At 37.8% G+C, this 25,423-nt stretch overlaps 1 protein-coding gene across 6 annotated transcripts in view; it reads right to left on the reverse strand.

Moving 5' to 3' along the window:
* Positions 1–25,423, reverse strand: part of Kek5 (leucine-rich repeat, immunoglobulin-like domain-containing kekkon 5 protein) — a 338,741-nt gene that overhangs the window by 123,380 nt on the left and 189,938 nt on the right. Inside the window, exon 6 of one of the 6 annotated variants that reach the window (XM_074111634.1) lies at positions 13,454–13,552. The exons of the other annotated variants lie outside the window; for them this stretch is intronic. The gene's annotated coding sequence lies outside the window, so the exon portion shown is untranslated. The remainder of the gene's footprint in view (positions 1–13,453; positions 13,553–25,423) is intronic. 6 annotated transcript variants of the gene reach the window in all.

The following is a 25,423-nucleotide window of genomic DNA, read 5'->3' on the forward strand; positions in this document are numbered from 1 at the left end:
TTGTTCGTGAAATTTATCGTTAAAGGGAAATACATACAATGGACGAATGAAAGAGAAATAATTGCCATCTTTTTCCCACGTTCCTCTCCTGCTTTTACCCAACGTTCTCTACTTTGCCCCTATCTTCTTTTCGTTGATAAATTTTACGATTTTACTACCTTATTCAAACGGAATATTTAATCGATTCTTTTTGCCGTACAATCCCACCATTAATTTTGATGAAATATCAAACATCTGTTCAATATTCACAGGCTAGATTTTCTGAAAATAATTTGTCTATCGGTGATTTAATCGAGAACAGAATGGACGCTGACTGGACACGTCCTATCTATCGGGTATTATCGTGCCGTTGACAATGTCGATTGCAATACGACTGAATATCTGAAATACCAGTGCGTCGATTCGCGTCCGTCGCTCGTTAGCTTTGAATCGTGGAAAACAGAATGTCCATACGGACAAAATTGCTGGCTCCGTTTATTGTTTTACAACCAGTAGTCAACGGTGGTCGATTTGTAAAATCTTTGTCTCATTCACCAGTTTCCAATCACGATCGATGAACTTCCAATAAGCATAGATAACGCCAACCATTTGTTACTGGTCTAGTTCTCCCTGTATTGATTTCCTTTAATATCTTGTTTCGAAATTTTTGTCTTTTTTCCTAACGTGATTTTCTACTGAATATGCTGAAACTGGTCAAATAGTCAACTGCACGTTAAAGAGGATATATTTAGATTATAGAAATTAATAGAATAATAAATTATACAACAAATTGTAGTAAAATGTAATGTAACGTTCAATATATGTAAGCAAGTTTCCGACGTTCTCTATAAAACTAATTAATCACTAATTTCAGTAATCGAAATACAGAACTAAGTTCCTAGATATAACAAATACAAGAAAGACAATGTTAGAATCTCCGTTTTAATATTATCTCGTACTTCTGTTCAATAAAAAATTATTATTCCTAATCCTTGTGTCGTAGCTATAATAATCATTCATTTTATGTATACCGCTATTAACACGCATCGATAATGTCGGTTACGAAATCCATCGAATTATGATGTATAATTTCATTTAATTCGTTGCAACCGCGCGATTGTCTCCGACGAAGATCGACCGAGGTCGTCCCTTATTAAAAATCCAATTCCGGACGAAACGTACTGGAGTACATAAGAGCAGCAAGACGACTGTTCAGCTGCAAGGACATTTTTCAATTTGGTATTGTGACAGCAATATCATTGGATGGGGTTCTTAAAACTTCTGTGATCCGCTAGGGTCTTCTAATACCGTTCAAGATCGTAAAACGTGACTCTTCGGGAACGTTATCGAGCAAGTCAAACGACCGTGATGCGTGATGAAAGAAATTATTTTATCGACTTCGATAAATCAGTTCGAAAGTTGTATGGGAATTAAATTGTTTCATTAGAAAAAAAATCTTGAAAAACATCCTTGACGGAAGACTTATCGCAATGTAAGATGGCAACCAGAAATAAATTTTGTATCGAAAACGTCTGCTTAAAAAGGTTAACGTTTAATGAGACACTCTGAAGTACCAGCGCTCTATACGACAAATTTTAGTATGCCAATACAGTATGTGGTGAAAATCATGGTACAAGTTGAAACGAGGTGATTCCCCATGCGAAAGTATATCGAAAACGTAGAGTAACAATTTTTGAAACAAGGCTTCGTTTTCGAGAAAATCGACAATGAAATTTCATCAGGTACGCGTGCATATTGCATGGGGAATCTCCTCCTTCCGGCTTGTACCACGAATATCGGTACACCCTATATACTCCCTAGCTTGTGTATAAAATGAGTATTCTACTCTCGAGTATGCTACACCACGTGTTCTATTCATAGGAATCTTCCGTCTAAACAATCTTCCATAAATTGAACTTCGAAACGAAGCTTAATTCCGAATCGAGCAAACAGTTTCTTATTCCGTACGTACACACGTGACAGAAATACGCAATTTTAGGTTTAATACGATCTTCGCTACTTTGCCAATTATTACATATCGTATATAGAAATTCGATATTAATCTGAAATACCTTGCACACAGTCTTCTAACATTTCGTATCACGTACTGCAATGTTGAAGCTTAATTTCGTACGACCCAAATGTATCAATCAAGTGCCTTACAATGTTCATATCATTGCACACACGCAAATATAGCTTAGGAATGAATACTGACAAGAAAACATACTATCAGAAATATACATGCGTATCTACTCGCAACTTTATACTCCGCTAAGAGTAACATTACTAATAACGTTATAACCCTAAACTATCGTCTGAAAAGAGCCATAATTCGCATAACGTCAAATTTTATGGAAAATAAACATCACTCGAATAATATCGCTATTCGATGGTTGGCGGAGTAGTAGCGCACACACGCATTTGTGCATAGATGAAGAGGACCAGGTCAACGGTAGGGACAGGTGGTGGGGTGTAGCCTATCATCTATCTTGCAAGCGGGAATATGAGTATCAACAGGGTCGTGTTGTTACCAGCGCAGCGGCGCGAGCGTTTTAAATAATTAATTGGCCGGCAAAATGGGACTCGCGGATGTGAATTCGGGGCCATTCGTTAATTTCATGGTTCATTTCGCACGCTCTTTTCCGTTCCCTGTGTTTCCCACCGCTTTCAATCCCACCCCTTCCTTTTTAACCATTCGGATTAGTCTTTTTTTTCATTACACGGTACTCACCGTTTATGAATGTGACAGCTTATCGGGTATGCGTAGCACTCTGCCTTTTTCACAACGGCCACCGCCATTATGGTTTCGCAATTGTCGACGATCATCGGCCACCCTATAATTTCTCCTCTTTCTATTTATTACGCTCCCGACTTCGATCGCCATTCCGCCACTTTTTTCCATTTAACGCCTCTCGGCAGCCGTGCATTTTCACGCCGGTTCTAGCAATGTACGCGTTGAAAATACGCATCGAAACGTCATAGAACGTGGGAACTTATTCGAATGGTATCGTCGTGACGAACACACGTACACACCGGACAGAGGACTTGTTAATTATTTATGCACGCTAAAACGATCTCGAAACACGCCTGGTCTTGAGCGTAAACGTGTCCCTTGATGAATGAAGCTTTCGAATGCGCCACTTCGATGACATCTTTTCACGTCTCTTCATCCGATTCATCTTTTCCATCTTTTCTTTCCCATTCTCGTCCTTTTCTTTCTTCTTCCCTTCTTTACCTTTTATCCTTTTTTGTTTCTTTGGCGTATTTCCATATTCTCGAGTAAACGTCCCCTGCGGCTTCGGTTGTGCAGCTAGTTGCAGAGGCAAATTTCCATGACTAGGAACGCTCGCAAACTATCATCAATTCAAAAGTCAAAATGTTCCGTCAACTATGTTGAATAGCCGATGACTGCGGCGTTCTGCGCGAACTGATTAAGTTACGTACGTTGAATTTCTCTGATATAAGCTTACTTTACGCGTGCGATTATCTGCCAGATAACAGCCTAATCTTGTTGTTTTTAATGTATAGGTTGTGGTTAGATTTTTTGTTTGTATCGGTATCAATAGATCGATTCTTTGTTTAGCTAATCCTCATGTGAAAAGGCTATAAATTTCTACTGTTCATATGGCTACCAGTCGTACAATGTTCAACGATTAATATAAATTAATCAGGCAATACAAAATTAAAAACGCGAAACCAATTTTTGGAAAACAAGATAAATATTTAATTAAACAATAAAAATAGTAAATGCAATTTACTATTTTTTTTTATTTACAAAAGCCAATTAATTCTTCCGTCGTATGTGCGCTTTTTCAAATATTTAATGTTTATGTTCCAACCATCGCATGGACACAGCTACTCTCAATTACACACAGAATCCCAAGCTCTAAAAACAACATAAATAAAACCATTCCCCAAATTTAACAAAATAGATTAAAATCTACTTCCATCTCAATGAAGAATCCTGGAATATTTTGATTTAGCTCTCTTAATTATCTCTCTTAATAATTAATAATTATCTCTCTTGGGACTTAATCTTTTCACGACACAATAAAATAACGAAGAATTCAGAACGAACAACTTTGAAAACAATTATTTCTTCATTGGAAAGATTTCTTGCATTTCTAACGCTGTACACAAAAGCTACATATTTTCAGCCTTTTATGGGCAATAAATCTGAACAATCGTGTTATGTGTAACGATATTTAAAAGATATGAGTTTTATAGTACTATATTTCACAAGTTGCCCGGGACTCTCGTGCTACGTTAGAAAAGGGTTAACACCCACACGATCAACAAATTCCGCTCAAGCAGGTCGGCGGTATATTTCAATCTATTTCTACCCGCATTCCCCCAGCCGATCGCTTTTATTCGCGTTTTAATGGACGCCAGATCGCCGCCGGACGTTGTATTTTCACCACCGTCGAAAAAGACCGGGGCGAATCGGTTAAATTGCGTCAACTCGGCGCTATCTAACCACATGAAAAAGTAACGTTTATAAAATTGCTGTTGGCTATTCCATATCGTAGTATCTGATGAAGAGAAGAGTCGAACGATGCTCATTCTACTTTCTCTTTTTCTCTCTGCCTCCTCTTCTTCTTCACGTGATTTCTCCGTTAGTCTATGTGTTTCGCATTGTTTTCATTTATTTGGCAACGAAATCCGGTACGTTTCAACGCGAGCTACGAACTCCTTGTTGTTACTTACTCGTGTTCTAATTGCGTAGCAAAGTCCGAAGAGAACCTTAGTTGGATATCTCTGAATGCCTCTGTGCCGGAGGAGGCGGTGAAACGAGAATATTAATCTTTCGCATCGTGATTTCAGGAAGCATTCAGTAACGCCGGACTTTCGCCTCACCGCGAACTTCACTGTCTGCTCGAACGAGACTGAAATGCATGATACGATCTTGAATTTTGTAACGGGGTATAAAAAGATGAATTTTATGTTCCATCTCCTGCTGCCTGAATCTGAAGGACATTCAAATTGGCAACGTAATTTAGTGAAAGAATATTTCAACATCGACCGTGTCCTTTTGTCTCAATTTTTGTTGAATATAAATTGGCTACTATTTTATATTGGCTAACTAATATATTTTTTGTAAACAATATATTTGAGAAAAAAATATGGTATTCTATAACCATAGAATGTGTAAACTTTATGTACATTATATACGTTTTAATCTTTATCGGAATTTTTTACGCGCTTTTACATTATTTTGCAATCATAATTGAAGAGGTGACCCGCATTAACCATTGAATGCAAGGCGGATAATTTGTTAGGTCACAGTAGTGGGTTAATAGACGGTTTTGGACATTAAGTTGCTTTTAACTGCAATTATGGTGGACAGTAATTGTCTCGCGATACCTATTGTGTTATTTTGGAAAATAGGTACTTGCAAAGTGCGTCATTATTTTGTCATTTCCAGGCGTTATCATTTATCGAAATTGACGATATTACTTTATTGATTGCAATGCGAATGTCATTAAATGTGATTTTTTGTTAACTACGAAATTTTGTATCAATCGATCGAGAATTAATCAATCTCGATGTAAAATGAATTTCAATACAATCGTTTCTTCATTATTTCAACACTTAATTATTATTTCATCCCTTCGAACTATCTATTACGGGTTAAAGAGAAACAAAATTTTCCATCGCAATTACACGCTTAGCTTCGATAATTCCACTGTAATAATTTCACAACAGAAACTCAAATAGGAACAATTAATCCTTAAATGTTTAAAACTAGCTAATACTTTCTTCTCTTATAATATGCGTCAGTCAGAAATGATTGGCATTTTCTTCGAAAGAAAATCAATAAAAATTGTCAATAAAAAGAAACACGATGTAAGTTTGGACCAAAAATTCGATTCCATTGTCGACTGTCATAAAATATACAAAAGGAAGTTGAATCTGGTCGTCGCCGAAGGGTATACTTGGCGTTGAAGCAGTACGAATCGAAAAGTTCCAGAATGGCAAAGAGTATTTCGTGGGGACGCGATATTTTCTATCGTTTGGTAATGGGTATTATCGAATGCAAGATCAATAGGTGAAAAACGCTTTCAACGAATATTTTCTCGTATCCGTATCTTTAATTTCCATCAGGCCGTGATCCGTAGCGTTCGATCGGAAGAAACGTTTTTACATCAAAATAGCAATTCAATTTCAAGGGACGATCAACGCTGTTAACACACAACGGGAATATACAACATCGATTGGACAAACAACGATTTTTTCTCATATCCGACGATTTATCTTTTACAGAGAAATCCCAATCGGTCCTCTTTTCCGCTCTTTTAATATTTGATTACGACGTATTAAAAAATGTGCTGCTGTACGTAACGCGCAGGATTATAATGTTTTCGCGCGAGATTGAAGGCGATCGAATTCTAAAGTGTTCGTTCGTGTATTTGTTGGAGAAAGGAGAAGTAAAACAGGAAGGCGATTAACGGATTTGTTGTTAAAATGACAAAGATGTTGGATTTAAAGAATGTACATCCAATGATGGAGCATTTTTTAAATCACCAGATCGATAATAATTACTTTATGAATTTCTGCGTGTCTACCTCGCTATAAGAATTATGAAAATGCGAGAATCGCGATCAAGTGTTAAACTTTAGAACAAAACCCTTTGACGACCTCAACTTCTTTAATCATTTTCAGAACTAATTTCTTGGAACAACTTTCTTTGTCATATAACCAAACTCCCTGATACTTCAAATCAACTTACCCTCCTTTCACTCAAATCGATTTATTTCTCAAAACTATGCCTTTGAAGTTTCATGCCTTATGTACGGAACTTCTGTCGGGTTTGTTAAACCTCGAAATATCTAAATTATGTATAAAAATAGAATTTCACAATAACTTGGGAAAAATGAATCCGAAGCTTTAAATAATTACTTTGAAATTCCATACTTTTACGACGATCGCTGTAATAATATTAATTTTTAAGAAATCATCAATGATGTAGAAAAGAAACTACTAATATCAAGTAGGAAACCGTTTTCAGTACTTTTATACTAATCAGAGCAAACTTTCGGAATTCTTCGCGAGGATCACGTAGTAGCAAAGCGTAGAACCATACGCGCCGTGACTAGCAATTTGAAAACTCCCCAAAAACGATTCAATTGAACTCTTTGAACGCAGTTGGACCATGGAATCGCGGTCAAATTTACATAATCTCGTAAACGATAGAAGCAAACGCGAACTAATCGAGTCCTGTGCAGAGTTCTTGTGACCAGTTCGGACAGTGGGTAATTGGATCTCGTTTCGTAAAACGGGGATGGTGGTGGTGATAATAAAGCTACAGCGATCGTAAAATTTCTGTGGCTCATCGATCGAGCTACGAAAAGTGGAGCGGTTGTAAAAATTTCTTTTCTAAACTAGGATAACCTTGTTCGAATTGGAGAAAATCACATAAATCACATAGACAGATGATTAGCAAGGATGCCAGGGAAATGAAACGACGATCAATGAGAGGAAATACAAGTAAGTCTGATACGTTTTAAGAAGATAGATGATGGATAGAATAAACTTTACTTAAATGCTTGGTTTTTAAAGGCGAGGAGGAAGATGGGATATTAGGGCGAATTAAACGAGAATGAGAACGGTGTAACATTTTTAAAAGGTGAAATTAGCTGAAATTAAGCGTGTGTCTGGCTGTTTTATGGTAGTGGAATGTGTTAATTCGTTTAATTCCAGGCGTTTTACGCGACAACTGTATCGCCGCGTATAAATATCGAATTACTAACTGGAAACGAGCAAGAAGAAACAGAAGAAAAAAGGAAAAAGGGATAAGAGGAGGAAAGTGAGAAGGGAAAAATAATAGGAGAAACGGGGAAAGGAATGCAACAAGGTTGTAGTTGAAGCGTAATGAATTCCCCACGGCGAGTAAAGAAGAATAGAAGGCGGTTTTCGTAGGCGGCCGTCGCGAGTCTCTTGGAGGTCTCAGAAATCCAGGAAAAAATTACGTCTCGTTCTATCATGGCCTTTATTTTCTTCTTGCTTTACACGTAAGACAAGCAACAGAGAAGCGACACAAGAAGGAAATATCCAAGCGGACAAACTTCTTTAGCCGCGTATTCACGTATGTGCATTGTAAAGAATACGTTTCCAGAACGCGGCTTAAACGTTCCGTGTTTGCCACGGGATTACTCCGACGGTGCATGAATAATGAGAATTTTTATTCTAAAGCGTAACTTCAACCCGGCCGTGCTTAGAAAACCATTTATACCGATGAAGGTAAAAAAAAGTATGATTATGCGACGTTGCTTTAAAGAATTTTTCTTTATTAAAAAAGAAGGAAAACGAAAGAACTACATATTCTATGCGAAAAATATTGAAGATGTCGAGGATTAACAAAATATCAACCTAATATAGGGATTCAATAATATATTTTACAATTGTTTCACGAACATTTGTTGGGAATAGTTTGGTTTTATTTCTTGGCTTGCTTTTTATCGTCCATATGTACTCTGTACGTTAGCTACGTGTACTAAGGTCTAGCTTTCTTTTCTTTTTAACTTTTTTTGCGTATTTTCATCGTATTTCCTTTTCTACAACTTTTTATTAGAGCGTGTGTTTCATGAAGCATCTATATCACAACGAGTTGAAATATAAAAATAGAAATATAAAAATTTTTTATGAATAAAGCAGTAGTAGATTGATAGGTGGATGCATCTAATGCTTTTGATTCCTCGAATACTTGTTCATATCTCCTTTGATAAAGTAATATTTCGATTAATCCGCGCTCGATTCTATGGTTTCTCGATTCTTCGGTGTTGTATTATCTAAAGTTTGCATTATTCGATACGTTAAGAATACATCGAACGCTGACGCATTGATGACGATGTATGATAAAGTTCGTTGCTATCGCGCGTATGTAACGCTTAGAAATGAAGAACGTGCTATTTGAAAAGATTCTTGTTCGTACGATATATATTTTCAGATTTGTTTCAAATATTACCAATACAATCATGATAGTCGAGTCTCATAATAGCACTGATATAATTTTGAAATGTTTCGCATAACACATAATATATTTGTAAAAGCATTCGTATACTTTCGTGAGCTTGTTTCTGGCTCTATTCTAATCTATTTATTTCGAAGTAGCCTAAGAGGTCGTTCGCTAATTAACTTTCTATCGAAAAATCCACGAATTTCTTAAACGAGAGGTATACCTGTTGCCTTTAGCAAGCTTTGTGAACAAGTAACTACAACCGATGACAAACGCGGTGTTATCGAGGTTGCACGAGAGAGCCTTACTTTGAGACGTGTTCGCATTTAAATTACATACAGAGGCCCAGAACGTCTCTGTATTTTACTGTTGTTCGTGGCTCTGTACACGTACAGAACGTACAAAACACCGTTGGAAACTTGGTCGGGAAGTCTGCACGACGTTGCTCCTTCGTTGTCTCGGCGTAGGTATCTATATGTCTTAGAGTGTCGCAATTAGTTGACGCGGGCAAGTACCTACAACAGAACTTTCATAATTCCGTAACGTAACATATATTCCCTTTTGTCGTAATTAGTTTGCGCGGGTATAGTAACGAGTGCGACAGACGCGATATTTTCGAGTTTCCTACGAACGAACCGAGATTTGCCCACCTTACTGTGAAAGTTTCTCGTCACCTCTGTCTATCATCTTGCGTAGAAAGCTAGCGCGTGTAATTGTCGAAAGGAGAAATCTGTCCGAATTGTTTCGACAGACAGAGTATCGATGATAATTGGATAAATTTACTTTGATATGGATACTTGATAAGAATGTTAAAAGAATACGTGATCGAAGAAACGAATCTTCAAAATTTACTGTCTATATTATCTTTAATGCGAATATGCATAACATGGCATAATGACTTCATCTATATATGTAGAATAAATTTATCGTAAAATGAATTGAATGAAATTAAAATCTCAATAATTAATCCGGTATCGGCACTGATCGAGTGTCAGACAAATATTATTCGGTATCTAGATAGGTACAACATGATAGAGTTCTGGATAAATACTATTTATTTAATCCTCTGGAAATACAGAGATCAATCAACGATTAATTAACGCTGAAGACGGTATTCGATTAAATTTAATACATAATACGATATCAGAGATAATGAAGCTTGAAATAATTAAAATATCTAAAAAAATATTTGTGCTACTATCGTTTCATTAACTATATATTGTCAAAATAAATGAATTTTGATTTACACGACTAATACAAATACGCGCTTAAAGCACAAGATCAGAATTTGTATCTATTTCACCTAAATAACTTATTTCAAAATCACTCGAGCTCAAGATATCTCGATTGTACTAAAATATTTTGGTGCTTGACCAAGAAGACCGCACGATATACAGTACTGACTATAACAAAGTGCTACCATAAACCGCTATCTCTACGAGATATCGCTGGGTGTGATCGATTTTCATAATCGTCCACAGTCTAATTTATCATTGTTCACAAATACAGCATCGGAAAAATCAACACGAGTAATTGTAATTACTTATCCTAGTGATCGAAACAGAGTGATATGATCTATTCGAAGCTCGCGATTTTTGCTTAAAACGTACCAGAACGTTGGAAAAAGATTGCGAGATTTTGAAATCAAATTTAGTGCTCTTGTTGGTTCTATAAATCCTGAAAATTTCATTATTGAAGGTATGTCGTATCAGCAGATACGACGAATTTTCATCTACGTAGAAATGCAAAATTTCCCTATCCATACACGCAAAGTTTGCCACGGTGAAAGAATGCAGTCTAAATGTCAAGTCTTCACGAGAACAAAAACGAATTCATATGCCTGTAAATAGGGAACGGGGAACGAACGATCACAACATAATAGCGGCGAGCGGCGTCGGAAGCAACTCCATTATCGTTAACGCCCGCAAATTTCCTCGGAACGATAAAATTAATCAGAGAGAATCCAATAGCTCGTCTCGGTGCTCCAACAAGCTCCATACGCTGCGAGCTATACCCTATTACACGAATAAAACCGTGCACGGTCTTCTTTTCATGAAGCATTTGGCGCGCGTTTTTCCCCGCCTCGTGAGGGACAGAGAGGAAAAGAGAGGAGATACGAAAGGAGAGTATGAGCAGGGCGTCAATACCGCATAAAACGCGGGCTACGTGACATGAATAATTCCGGCTGCGTTAAAGCGTCACAGAATCGAGCGGGTCTTGCGTTCTCCGAACTAAAGAGGCGGCGCGTTCTTGTCTACGATCAATTAAATCGAGCAAGCGGGCAGATTCGCCGCGAATAAAGGAGAACACTTGCCCACTATCGATTAATCCACAGACGAAGATGGCGAAAAATGGGTGGGTAGGGTACCAGGCTATTATTCATTCGCGACAGCTTTTCCCGTTGCGTAAAATAGTTAAAACGAACGATCCATTAATACGCTCGCTTGTTGTGACTACTCGTCTTCAGACGCGTAATAGTACATATATTTTTCTTTTTAACTCGCCTATGAATTGTCGAAGGGAAGATCTAGAGATACGAAAGCGTCGAACTGGGACTCAGCGTCGATATTTCAAAACTAACGAGCCTGTCTCTCTGGGAGAACCTCCGATTTGATAAGCGAAGAAGAATTAATATTCAATAATCAAATTCGTCAATGTCCGAAACAACACTCGCTCACTATGTGCTGTAACTACAGGGACAGAACTCCGTCTCCTGACAGATTTGCTGAAACTTCTTGGGAGGTCCTATTTACGGGATGGATACTTTTTTGTGGTGGTGTGTATGATCCGTTTAAATGAAATTGATTGATGGCAGGGTTTTTATGTAAACGAAAGAGGTATTGGGGTGTTTGGGGGTTGAGTAAAGTATTCACAAACATATTGTTAGATAGGGCGAGGGTGCTGGATTGAAATAAATATAGCGTCGTGACTCTGAAATATTTTGTTGTTAAGTCATTATTCGATGTATAATATGAAATAAATTGATATATAAATTTTACGTTTACAAAGGGGATGTCTGAAAGAAAATTACTGTCATGCTACATAATACTACATAATATATCGTGATAATAATAACGAAACGGAAAGAGAGATTTACGCTCTGCTTTTGATTACATCTTTAATAAACGATTAACGTAATGGGAATCTAGATGAGATTAGAAGTGGGAGTGTCAAAAGCTCAACTGCGATTCTCATTTTCTTGCGTAATATAGCGGCAAATGCCAAGAATGCCGACTTCGTTATATTTCTTGTTATCCCCTTGAGGATTACACGGTCAAAAAACTTTCATAAGATATTTTCAAGTATTATTAAACACCTTAAAAAGCCTTTGTCTTCCTATTTTTGTAAACCGCAATATGCTTTGACGTTAATTACAGTTCATATTTCTGACCAGTTACCAACCAATCTTCCACCTGATTACACTCTACCTAATTTCACCCTACCTAATTCCACCCCTTTGAAAAGGCTCTCCCAGCTACGTTTTCCGTAATAACATCTCATCCTGTTCATTTAAATAAACCTCGTGCAAGCACGAAGAGGACATCCAACATAAATCGTCGTTCATTATATAAACGTGTTCCAACGTCAATCCGACATTCCAGGGGACGGAGAATCGCGAGGAACCACATCAACAGGACCCTTCTGATCCGTGCGGAGTTCCCCTCGTCCCTTGTGATATTTTAAATGCAGACAGGAACGTGCGCGATTACGAAGAACAAAGGTGGGGAGTGAAATTTTGCTGCAACGTTTAACGGTGTAATTTGATGAGCCTTCGAATTTTCGAGACGCTCCGTGCCTCTCGTCAAAGCAGCCGTAGAAAAAACACGCAATTAATTTACTGCCGGTTTTAATTAACGCATCCAAACAGACGGAAAGAGGAGCGGTGGTAAATAGGGGGAGAGGACTGACGAACACACAAACAGGAAGGCAAGTGATTTGTAGAATTTTAATTAAATAAAACGCGTCGATGCGCATTAACGGATACGTTTAAAATAACATTTTTGTTTGTTACGTTATTGGCTGGCGTTGTTAAGCCTCCTAATTGGGTACGACACGTTGCTTTAGACAGACTTTTGTACCTGCAAATATGTGCCTTTTTCATCGTCGAACTAACATACTACGTGCGCGAAGTAAAAATAGAGAAAGGAAAGGAAGAGGAGAGTAAAAAAGGGTAGCTCGTGGGTTTATTCAGTTAATTTTCAATTTTCGAACGTAGAGTTTAAAAATAATTTGCACCGCGAATCGACCAGCGTTCCCTTTGGTAAGATTAATGTGCTTGATTTAACTGAATATTCGGATAAACTGCGTGCACGGCAAACACGGCTCGTAATATTTCGAAATCTGATTATGTTAGCGAGAAATTAAACGAAGTTAACTCGGTGTTCATCGTGCTTGTGATGAAAAAATCACGCGGGATCATGGCTTAACATTCAATTTCACTCGATACGACTCGCAAACTACTTCGAAACGAATTATAGTTCAAAGTGTATTCGTAATTTGTAGAACGTCTACTCTTACCCAATTATAAATGAGAACCCACGTTATGGAAAATTGAGGCACGGATCTGATTCTCGAAAATTAGATTGTAGTTTTATGTCAGGGAAATAGTGTACCAACCTGGAACAGACAAAAATAAAGATTGCTTTTTATTCTCCTTTTTAAACTTTTTAATTTCGTATTCTAATAACAAGCTAGTAAGGGGGGAAGTACTATTAATTATAAAAACACGGAACTTATCTTCCATGGGATGATATTCTATGACAATAATCCATCAAGAAGCTTCTGTTTAACGTGAAGAGACTTTGTTAATCGACTTAATGAATAATGATTCCGTTTGAGGATAAATATCACTGCAGAACTAATAAAAAAAAAAAATAAGAATAACAATAAATGTATTGTTATTTTAAATTGCTGTTATTTTGATAAAAATAAAAATCTAACACCATACAGTATCATTTTAACACTTTACTTTATACTGATAGTAATTAAGTTTCAATCATTAAATACCAACAGAATTCTCAACATGAAATTCTCGAAATGATATTAGTCAATAAACTTTCCTTTTCCATCGTTCACTTTATTTCGTGAAATAAAGTCGCGTGTCACAAGTTCGAAAACCAATCGATGAACAGTTCACCAGGTAGGATTCTTTCTCTTATTATCGTTATTGTTATCGTCAGTTCCGCATAATAATATACATAGTCGCTGACCATGCACTCGAAAAAGAGAACACCGGATAGAGCAGTTACCGCGAGCGCCTGTCGAGAGTATTGCGTGCCTGCCACCCATTCCATCGTAATTCCGGTCGCTGTTCAACCAGAACTCAAGGATAATATTAGGCTATCTCGTAAGTAATGCGGTTTTTCCGAGGACCGTATAATACAACGATAAACAGGTAGTTCTATGCATTTATTTGCTTACGCTTTACTTACGTTGTTGGCATGAATTCGGACGCGTACTCCTTTATCATAGTTCCGCGAGTATATTTTGGAAGACGCGAGAAAGCGATTGAAGTGGATGTATTTTTTAACTTACGTTAAGATCATTCGAGTTTAAGATCATTAGGTTTATAATGGCAAAGAGTAGAATCAATTAATCTGTCATCAGTTGTCTATACTTTTAAGAATACAAATTGTATTTCTGTAGAAATTTATACGATATTGTCAATAGCATTCGATATAAACCGAAACGAAAATGATTCTAAAACGTGGAATCTTATAACGAAACCTCTGACAACAAATAATTCTAGTTTCCAATATTTCTCCATCATACCGTAGGTCAATGTGCACAAGAATTTCATTTTAGTGATTCTTCTTTTCTGTCTACTTCCACCCGAAGATTCTATACTTCAACCAAGAATCTCTTTACACGACGGTCGATCGTGCATGCAGCTCGCAAAGCCATCAGCAACGAGAACACGCGTGTACACCTTGGTGGCGCCTAATTCCGCGAATTCTGTAATCTTCCAGAACCCGTACTCGAACAAGCGCGCAGACGGTTGCGTGTAGGCACGCACGTGAATTTGCCTGCATATTCGCAAATACTCGGAGATCAAAGCGAATGACAGGAGAGCAAGAGAAAGAGAAAGAGGAGGGAAGAGAAAGCGAGGCGAAGAGGAAGCCAGGTCCGAAGTTACGAGGTGAATTTTCCCAGGGATCCGTGCGTGGCTGCCGCTGTTAGCGTTGGCAACATCCCGAATTCACCGAGACTTTCGTTTCTCGGTAAACACCGGCGTCGACGATCGGACAACGTGCGAGGTATTTCAACGACGCCGGCGAATAAGCGAATAAGGAACGTTTATACCGTGAGCGAGCGTAGAATGCGGATTTTCAATTTCTGCGGGAGGCAACTTGTTCGGCCGATATTGCCACTGGTTTATTCCGGCTCGAGTCGATCAGCCGCCGTTCCTCGAACCCTTCGTAGCGCTCAAAATCCCTGATTTTATTTTAAACGGCACCGACGTGGCTCGGAGTGGTGCGATTCGCTGCGATTTATTCAAATGAATCCTATTTTTCGACTGGGACCAACAGTGACGTGTTAAGAGCGAAATGATGTAAACGTCGATTCGCACGCTAACACTGGCTAGAATTAACCGGCCACGAACGTACTCCCCATCCTTTGTACGACTTCATGGGATGTAACCGTGTCAGAACACCGGTGGAAACGCGTTGCAGACGAGACAACCGAGGATAATGCCTGAGTGAGGCTTTTTAAGGGAGAATACGTCGTGGGTGAGAGACTGAGTACGTGTGTGGATATGTATGTCCGTTTGTATAGCGAGCAGCGAATAAATTTAGAAACACGTAGGACGTAGTGTGCGACGATGTGAGATTTTTATAAATTGGGGAAGAAGGTTCCATGAGAGCGTTGAAGGATGGGTACGAGGGTTGAAAGTATAGTGGAAGCTGATTTACATGTCCAGAGTTTATTGCGAGGAAATTTTAGTTAGTGACGATTGAATCTACTTATCTAAACATGAACTTCTATTATTTGAATTTGAACGTGAGTAGTCGGTGAATGCTTATTACATGAACTTCAATTATAGGTCTGTTTGTCCCTCAACGTGCTTAAATAAATGGAGTTCTACTTCGAATTAAAATGGAAATTAGTTGTCATCGAGTAAGTAAAATATTGCTTTCTTTCGCAAAAATAAATAAATATGTTAATTATAATTTGCATATTTCACATTCATTTATATCGTTGATATTAATCTTTATTGGATGCGTAGAAGAGAGTATTCAAATGAGTTGTTATCGTTTCGAGTGTATGTACTTCAGTATATGTACCAATGTATCAATTCCAAAAACTTGTACAATAATAAATAGTTAATAAAGGCTTAAATAAAATACATAAATTACAATAATCGCACAGTCAGCCGTACCGACAATGCTAAGATTTCTCATCATAAAATCCATTAACGAAGTTTTAACTTTTTCTATAAAAGAAAGAAACAACGTAGGCAGAGAAAACAAGTAAGTTTAATCCCTCTGCTTAATGGATTACAAACAAACAATGTTAAATAAAAAACTTCTATGCGAAACATTGGAAACAGACTTTCGAAGGATAATATTGGTGCAAAAGGACTATACGTGGGTAAATTAAAAACTAATTGTCAGTGAATTCTACTTGCAATTCTTGATGAATCTGTTATAACACTTGCAAAATAAAATTTCTTCCAAAAGTACACTTCACCTATATTCAATTTACTAATATTATTAGTTGATAAATATTATTACACAAGAGAGTCCAACTCGTGAAATCTCGAATCTCCAATTAATATGAAAAAAGAAGAAATGAAAAAGGATTACAGTACGCGTTTATTTATTTCATTTCCCTACATAGAACTAAAATTATCAAGCATTTTCACGGCCCGTGAACGTTAACAAGAACACGAAAGAAAGAAATGTCGACGTTGCAACGAGATTTCTCCAGCAACAATTCAAACACCCCAATGAACAGACTGTTTTCACATCTTAATGGACGCCAAACATCTCGAAACGAGAATCGACGAGGGAAAAGCGGGCGAGCTTGACTCTCGTTAATACGTCCATGTGCCTCGAGAGTTGTTCGCTGCAGCGGAAAAGCGTCGGCAAACGGACAGGGCGATTTAATACGAGTCGACGAACGAAATTACAATTTCCACGGACGGCGATTTGAATTCGACGAGCGGCGGATCGATAGGCGGCACCGTTCGCGGCGGAAGCTTCTGGAAAGCTTGTTCCGACCGCGCGGTTAAATCCGCATTATGCATGTTTCCGCGCGAGCCCGCGAGCAAATTTCGCGTACGCCACTTTTTTGCGCAACGAAAGCGCGCGACTGTTCAGACATTCAGCACTCTGACGAGCTTAAATGTTTGATTCAAGCAGCTGCAACGTCGCCAGCCGCACGCTCCACCACGCACTGATAATTTACAAACACTAGTCTGCCGAAAAAATTGAAGTACGCGCGTATCGCGTGCTAGACGTGTCAGCTTCAAGCTTCACGCCATCGCGCTTCTATAAATTCTAACGTTCCTACGTTAAATTGGTATACCGTTGTAGGATACTGATATACGCTACTTTTTGCGCTGATCGTAGTAAGATGCTGAATGATGTATCGTGTACTCGGTGGAAGTAATTTAGTAAAGTACTACAGATGTACATGGTATCGCGTAATAAGTGGTGGAACTGGGAATAGGATGATTTTATCAGTAGTCTATGTGGTCGTTAATAAATGTAATGCCTTTGTCCATTGAGAACTATGTATAAGCGGAACGTATTGTTAGATAGGTATTTAAAGTATTCAATTGTAGAAAATGTAAGTTTATACTAGAAGACAGTATTTTGCATTATTTATTTGTAATATTGTTCGGGAAAGATATAATATATGTATGAGATATATGCACATATTTGGTTTATTAAATTGCAATGGGATATCGCGATACCATTTCCATACGTTATCGCGTTTAAAAGTGAACTGTATCTTTTTATCGACTATTTTGATGAAACTGAATGGAATCTAGATTCCATTCAATTCCAATATAGCGAACGCGTCTAAACTACGTATTTACATATGTATTTAAAACATATATTGAAGTTTACCTGTATTTTTAACAAATATATATGATTGAACACCAATGGAAAATCAATGGCAAAATAGAATATCAGTTTATATTTCTCCTCCAAACAATTGTCACAAACTCTACAATTTTCATTCAGTATCTCCCAATTTAAACTACAATAGCTCCGTTTCCTTCCTAAAATTTCCATCACCTCCGTATTTCCTCGAATTCTTCCATCGTCAACCTGCAGCTTCCTGGCAATAAGATAAACGCACCCTCAGCACTCAACCTCAATTTTCGCTAAGTCTCACCATATATACCCAGAAAAGTTCAGCGAGCAGCATCGTGACCAACAGCTAACCGTCTTACAGTGCCATTTCTAAGCGCCACCCGTATCCTCCTCGAGACTTAGGAAATCTTGGTGAAAACAGGGTGACTTCAACTAGCTTTTACCAACGACGCCCTATCCTATTATTATTCCGCGTACGTGGCGCGTTCCTAGGTGATACGATTGAGTTAATATCGCGATATCGGCGTTACCCGGGCGATTTCCAGCTTGTCGGTCATCCACACGGTGCGCACAATTTCACGGTGTCGTTGGTTCGTAGGAGAGAGAGAGAACATTGTGCAATAAACGCAGCCAGTCGCGCGAAAGCCACCGTGCAAGGAAGCAACAAGTATCGAATCCCAAAGCGAGAGTCGCACAAAAGAACGCCGTTTTCGGAATCCATTGAAATCCGGTCGATCCGGAGATCCGCGCGGACCTCACAGCCTGGATGCACGCATCCGTGCATCCGTAACATGGTATGAGTGCGTCCATGATAAAGTGTGTGTGCATCCGTGACACGGTATGAGTGCAGCCGTGATGCAGTACGAGCTAGTGTGTCACACAAACGGCCTCGGTGTTCGTGTTCTAGCGACACGCTGCCGTTGTCGACGGATGCAAGAGACCGACACATAATGCGGTCCCTGAATACGCCTTTGTAGGGACAGGCCACGTGCACATAATCGCACTGCCCCCTGCAAAATGCAATTTACAGCTGTGGATACGTGCTGAAATCGCGGCCGTCAGGTAGACGTCTCGACACCACCGCCAGATTGTGCCCCGGAGAACGAGTCACCGGGGGCCAAGAAAGACCCTACAGGAGATTGCTGTGTGACTAGGATGAACATGGATGAACGTCTCTGTCCACGGATGACATGTGTCAAGTTGAGGTATATGAACGACGGTCGATGCATAAATCATACGGGTTAGCGTAAAAGTATGGCTTAGTATACGGATTAAAACACGTTATTTGTGTGATGTATACCGTATAAATGGCTGGTCACCCTCAGTGCTACGGATCGGGATGATTTCCGTGGTGAGATTATTGATAATTGTGTGGGTCGGTGATGGAGGGTGAAAAAGGGTAGGATGATTGAAATACTATACTTCTGGTCGCAGCAGTATTGAGACACGTTTCTATCTTACAGTTATTGTTGTATTTTATTTTATACTTTGTAGGTGTTGTAGTATAGTTTTGTTTTTCGTCCATTGATTTCGAATTTCCTTTCGATTTAGTAATTTAACGCGTATGGAAACAGGATTATGTGATACACAGCGTAAAAACTGCAGATAAAACACATATCGGTATAGCGCAGTATGTGTACAACATATTAATATACCTGTATCGAAGAACTATTGTATTTCAAAAGCAATACATGAAAAACAAAACACTTCAGACTGCCCATACAAAATCAGTTGGATATCTATGCAAATAGCATGCTATGATCGCTATATTTTCATTTTAAAAGGATGTATTTTCACAAAACACTTTTATCTTGCAAGCATAAAAGCAAAAAATAAATACGCGAAATTATTTAAAAAAGCTTTAACGGGATATTAAGCAGAAGCAACATAGATAGGAAATGAACAATTTAAGAAAAAGATAGCTTCGTTATTACTAGTACTTGACAGAAAAAAGGTCATGAAAAACATGGAATTTCATCGAAGAGACTCGTAAAATATTCGCGAACGACTAATTCGGAGTAATATACTGGTAAACATATAATGTACCTAAAAGAAGGTAATTCGACGCACAATATGATCAATCAATGCCGGGCCAACGGCACTGTACTGGCAATTTTAATTGGTAATTATGCCCGTGGCTATTGCGAGTAAAAGGAGTACGCGGAAACGAGAGTCGAACATTTCAAATGCTAGTGAATATTGCGTCTGAAATTCAGTTTTCTTTGCTTGAAAAATTTAGATTGGTATGATTAAAAGACATAGTCTCGTTATTTTCAGATTTCGTTTTTGGGAATATTATTAATAAACATTATTTAAATTGAATCACTCGTATGGATAAATTTCTGATGAATATTTTTTCTGTGGAATTATGCGGATTCAAGCTGAATCAGAATTCGGTTGTAACGAAATATGAAATAGAAAATTTATGCAATACGAATGCAAGTGAAATAAATTTCCTCGCCACGAGATAATGAGTTGTGATATTGTCTTTTCGTGCTTCGAAGGTCGTTTCCGTTCGGGAAGTCTCTTCTGGAGAAAGTCATTTAAGTTATTCCAAAGTGATTTCAAGGTTAATTAAAGATTATACAACAGATATCCAGTTGCAATCAAGTTCGCTTAAGGTCATCTGAAAATTATTAAAAGTCGCTGCGAACTATTTTAGGGTCACGCCAAGACTACTCGAGATTATACCAATTTTAATAAAAGTCATATACAAGATTATATCACTAATCTTTTGAGGAAAATATTAAATACGGTAAAAGGTCACACACATAACGTAAAAAATCAAAACTTCTGACGTCTATGCATAGGAGAAAAAAATTAGGTGACACTAAAATACATAGTATGCATTATGTGGATGAATAGTTCTATTGATTATAAAGCCATAAATTTCGATCTATTCTTGATTTTGTAAAGCACGATGATTAAACGTATCGTTGCAAATTCTCTTGCTGGATTCGATAAACAGCGCTAGGAAAGTAAAGGTAATTTATTACAGCGTTGTCGAGGAGACCTTAATTAAAACAGCGACATACGAGCATAACTCTAGTACTAAGCAGTTAATGATCCAGCTACGGGAATTCAGGCAAGAAGCTCAAAGACTCGTTGTAACAATGAAGTGTATTCCGGTGGCGGTTTCTTGCTGCAGCATGAGCATTTCGAGGATGAATCAAATTAATGAACTTTTAACGAGAACTAAGTGCTTTGCAGAGAAAATCAGCCGACACATTATATTAAACAGTGAAAACAAAGAGTAAGGTTAAGAGCTGAGAGCCATGACTCAAGATTATGATGTGTTAACATTCAAAGACGTATTAATCATGCTATTTAGTACGTGTACGATGACTTAACCTATTAACTTTCATCTTAAGAAAGTCTATCACCTTATTATAAACTGAAATTTTAACACAAAATTTGAACATGAAGAAAAACGATTTATTTCACTTACTTCCATATAAATTTAGTCCGAAACATTCTTATTGGAAATAACGAGAGGAAATAAAATAATAAGAACACGAATACCTGTAGGAGCTCGAAATAATTAACACGATTGTTACAGCACGTCCCAATAAACTCAATCGCGAGAAGGTTTCCTAATTTTTTGCCATGGTTCGTTGTATCGTGAAATGGGCAGAGAATAGAAACGAGGCAAAAACTTGGTACTGGTAAGTGAATAAAGAAAACGGCACGTGAGAACCACTGAACCGTAATAGAACGTGCTCCTCTGCAGGGCAGTGACCCGTGTGCTCACGGGACGCGAACCAGCCTCCTTATCAATTGTGTCATTATGAAGTTAACGATCTTGCTTGTAACAATGGCCAGTCCGTATTGAAAGTCTCATAATCCTTCGCCATCTTCTCAGCCGGATGTATCGTTCGTGTCGTTCGATTTCCCCCGGGCCGGAAGTCGCCGTCGCGATTCAGGGTCCGGGTTCCCCTGAGTGCTGCGTTTCAAAGCGTAATCAATTTTAAGCTGTTAAACCGAAGACAATGGGTTTTCTGTTGCGGAATCGCTGCATCGTCGATTATCCGTCTGATAATGTAAATACGATCGAACCGCATTTCCGTCGCGCTCTACTCCGCTTCCCGTTTTTTTGCAATTATACTCGATTTTTCTTTTTCTTGTAGCCGCGTTTCTGCAACTTTCATACTGTAGTTTATATATGAAGTTTCTACAACTTTCATACTTAAAGTCAGCTAATTTGACTTGCTACATTTACTGTTTCGGTTGCACTTTCTATTTTCCACTTTCCTCTTTGCTATTTGAAAGCTTGAGAAGCACAGTGGCATAAGCCAGATTGCTGCTACTTTTTTTTATAAGATAGTATTCCGTGTTTCATGTTATTAAAAATTCATTAGACTTTCTGCAATGATAAAAACGTATTGAAAGTCATAAAATCCAGTACGTAATAGAAGCCGTGAAAGATATAATACTACCGAATAGTGTTTCTGTGTTGATTGTCGTTCTTTATATTCGTTTGATGTACTTACCGCAGAATCGCTCGTAACGAATAACTGTACTATTTGCCAAAAACCATTGTCAACTGCTGTTAAAGTTCTATCTTGTTCAGTGGTGAAATTTACCACGGTGAACGTGACTTGTCATAAAAATTCAATTCGAACTAGACACATATTTGAAAGGATTAAAACTATCATGTGGCTTTCTGTCTGTACGTTTTTACGCTTATTGTTTACATTTCGATTCTGTGACACGTTTATGTGTACTGTGATAAGTTTCCCATTTATATAGTTTTAAAGCTGTAGACATCGTATTCACGACACAGATTATGATTTAAACGCTGGAAACGTATAGCGGAATTTCAGTTTCAATTCATGAAATAGAGAACTCTGAAACTGTTTTCTATTTCCACGTCTTTCACCTGTCACAGTGTTCCAGTGATAAATAATAAACTCTATTACGCGTATCTGCTGAAAAATCGTAATTAAACGTCGTCTACACGTACAGGGAATACCTTTAATTCAGAAATGTCCTAGTTAATCGTAATTAAAGTGAAATACCAGAGCTTCATTTTATGGATTTCCTTCTCCAAAGTTCTAGCAATGTTTCCAAATTATTTTTACTCTTGATAGTTCTATTTTCCATCCCATATATTGTATCATCAGAAATTTTTCACATCTCCGATTGCAAGCTTTTGGTGTAAAATATTCCATTGATCGATATATCTAATCAACAGTGAAATATTTAGTTACGTATAGAAATTGAAGCAATCAAGCTAAAAGAAACAAATATCATTGAATTTCGCAAGGTACACAATCGATTTAGTTTTCGACATGGTTTCATCATAGTTTTCAAAATGGTTCCATTTGTATGTTACAGAATAAATCGATTCTATCAGAACACAGAAATTTTCAAAGCACGAAAACCACGGGAAATTTAATTAACGTTTTTCAATATTATTTAAACTTTTCCGTTTTGTCTTTAGTAGTTACGATGCGAAACACGCGCACTACGTAGCGAGTGCACTGCAGTTCGACTGTCCTTTTTTTATAAATACGGGACGTGGAGCAGATAAACATGAAATTTTCTTTAGTCGTTAATTGAATCCAATTTTATTTTTTTTATAAAAGAATAACGGTTAATGTTATACTTATTTTTAGTAATCTCTGCCTACAGATGTGCGTTTTTAAAAACTTGTATCGATTGGTAACGCACGTTGTCTAACGCAAATGTCACGTTACTAAAAAAAATGTCTGATAGCTGCTTACTTACAGAATATCTCATCACCTAAATGTCATTTTTGCGATCGATCGATTCCCATGAAATTTATGATAGAATTGAGTAAAGAGCAAAACGAAAGAGTATTTACATTTTAATCCTTAAATAACGGCATTTCCGACCTACTCATTTGTTTTACTAAATTGTCTGTTTCATTTACTTAAGAAGCTCTCCGATGGAATCCAATTTTTCAAACTATCGGCAGATTGATTCACGATAATGTGCCACTGGATTGAGAAATCCATTTTTCCCTATGTGCTTTCACGAATCATTTAAATGAAAATTTCTTCTGCAAGAAGGAATATCAAAATTTTAAGGGCAATATCAGAAGTACAACATAAATTAAAGTATTTTATTAAATATATTCGAAGACTAGGAATTTTACAAACATGGAAGTTTTCCTTTAAAATAATACCTTCCTGAGTCAATGTCGATAAAACAACGTATTGTTAATATACAAAGGCTGTTACGCGTAGCTAGAACTAATACATTCACCTAGCCAGACGACAAAGGACCACGTAATTTTCTGTACTGCGATCGATTGAAATCGAATGTACGTGAGTCTTCCTCCGCTCTCCGGGACAAAAGAGTCGAAAGAAAGACCGAAAGGAGAACGATAATTTAATTCCTCAATCTCCCTGAAACGTTGCCCAATTCGTTCAAATTATATCAGATGCGTAGTGTTCGTGCCATGAACTTTAGTACTTAAGCTACATTTCCACACGTGACGTATGTTATTTCATCGAATTCATAACTAAAAAAAAAAAGAAAAAGAAAAAGAAAAAATACGTAGCTGTGGAATTACAAATAAGATAAAGGACAGTATATAATATTTCATAAACTGTCTTTTTCTTCTTCCTATGAATGCCTTACGCATACACCGTCCAAAAATTCGTTCGAGATCAATCTCTGAAATATAGCAGTCAGTACCTCGGAACCTCTCACCCGTATCAATCTTCGCGGTACTAGAAAATTGCCATTCGAAGCCAATTCGCGCGCGCGATGCGACAAACATGGCTCGCGATCGGAGTCACTACGTATATCGAAGTCACTAGCTATCATGCAGAATCGGTTACCGATGGCGTATAAACCGAGGTGAAATCGATACGCGGCTAGTATCGACTCGACTAGATACGCTCTGTTGAGTTTCACGATGCATGGTCTCGAATCGTTTCTCTGGTCCCTTTACTTCTCCCGCGCTCTGTTCTGCCTGACTAACATATCCGTCTCCTACTCAACGAACTTCTGCCACGACAACGTTTGTTCTAATATGTAGCAATGCTTTCACATAACCTCAAAATCACCGCTCTACTCATTAGCTGGCACTACTAGAGGGTGAAGAGTTGAATAAATTGCACTTCGCCTATTAATCAGTTCATTTAGCTAATACTTAGAGCAATGAGTATCTTTGTATCAATATGGAATGTAGTATAGTGGACGACATAAAACAATATTTAAAATCTAACTAACGAAACCGATCTGTATTCTTCACTGTACAGTTAGTACAATAGTAGTACGTTACTCTAAAGCATGGGCTTTAGAGTTGCAGTTAAGAACTCTTAGAGCATCTTAGCTCGAAAGCCAGTCCTCTATCGTCTAACTAACAATCGCCATTATTGACCACTTTTCTCAGTTAAAATATCAAAACCAGAATTTTAATTTCATTCAATGACACCAAGAAATAGTATCCTTGGAATTTCCT

Source organism: Bombus fervidus, chromosome 1 (genome assembly GCF_041682495.2).
Source record: "Bombus fervidus isolate BK054 chromosome 1, iyBomFerv1, whole genome shotgun sequence".
In the NCBI taxonomy this organism is placed as follows: Eukaryota; Metazoa; Arthropoda; class Insecta; order Hymenoptera; family Apidae; genus Bombus; species Bombus fervidus.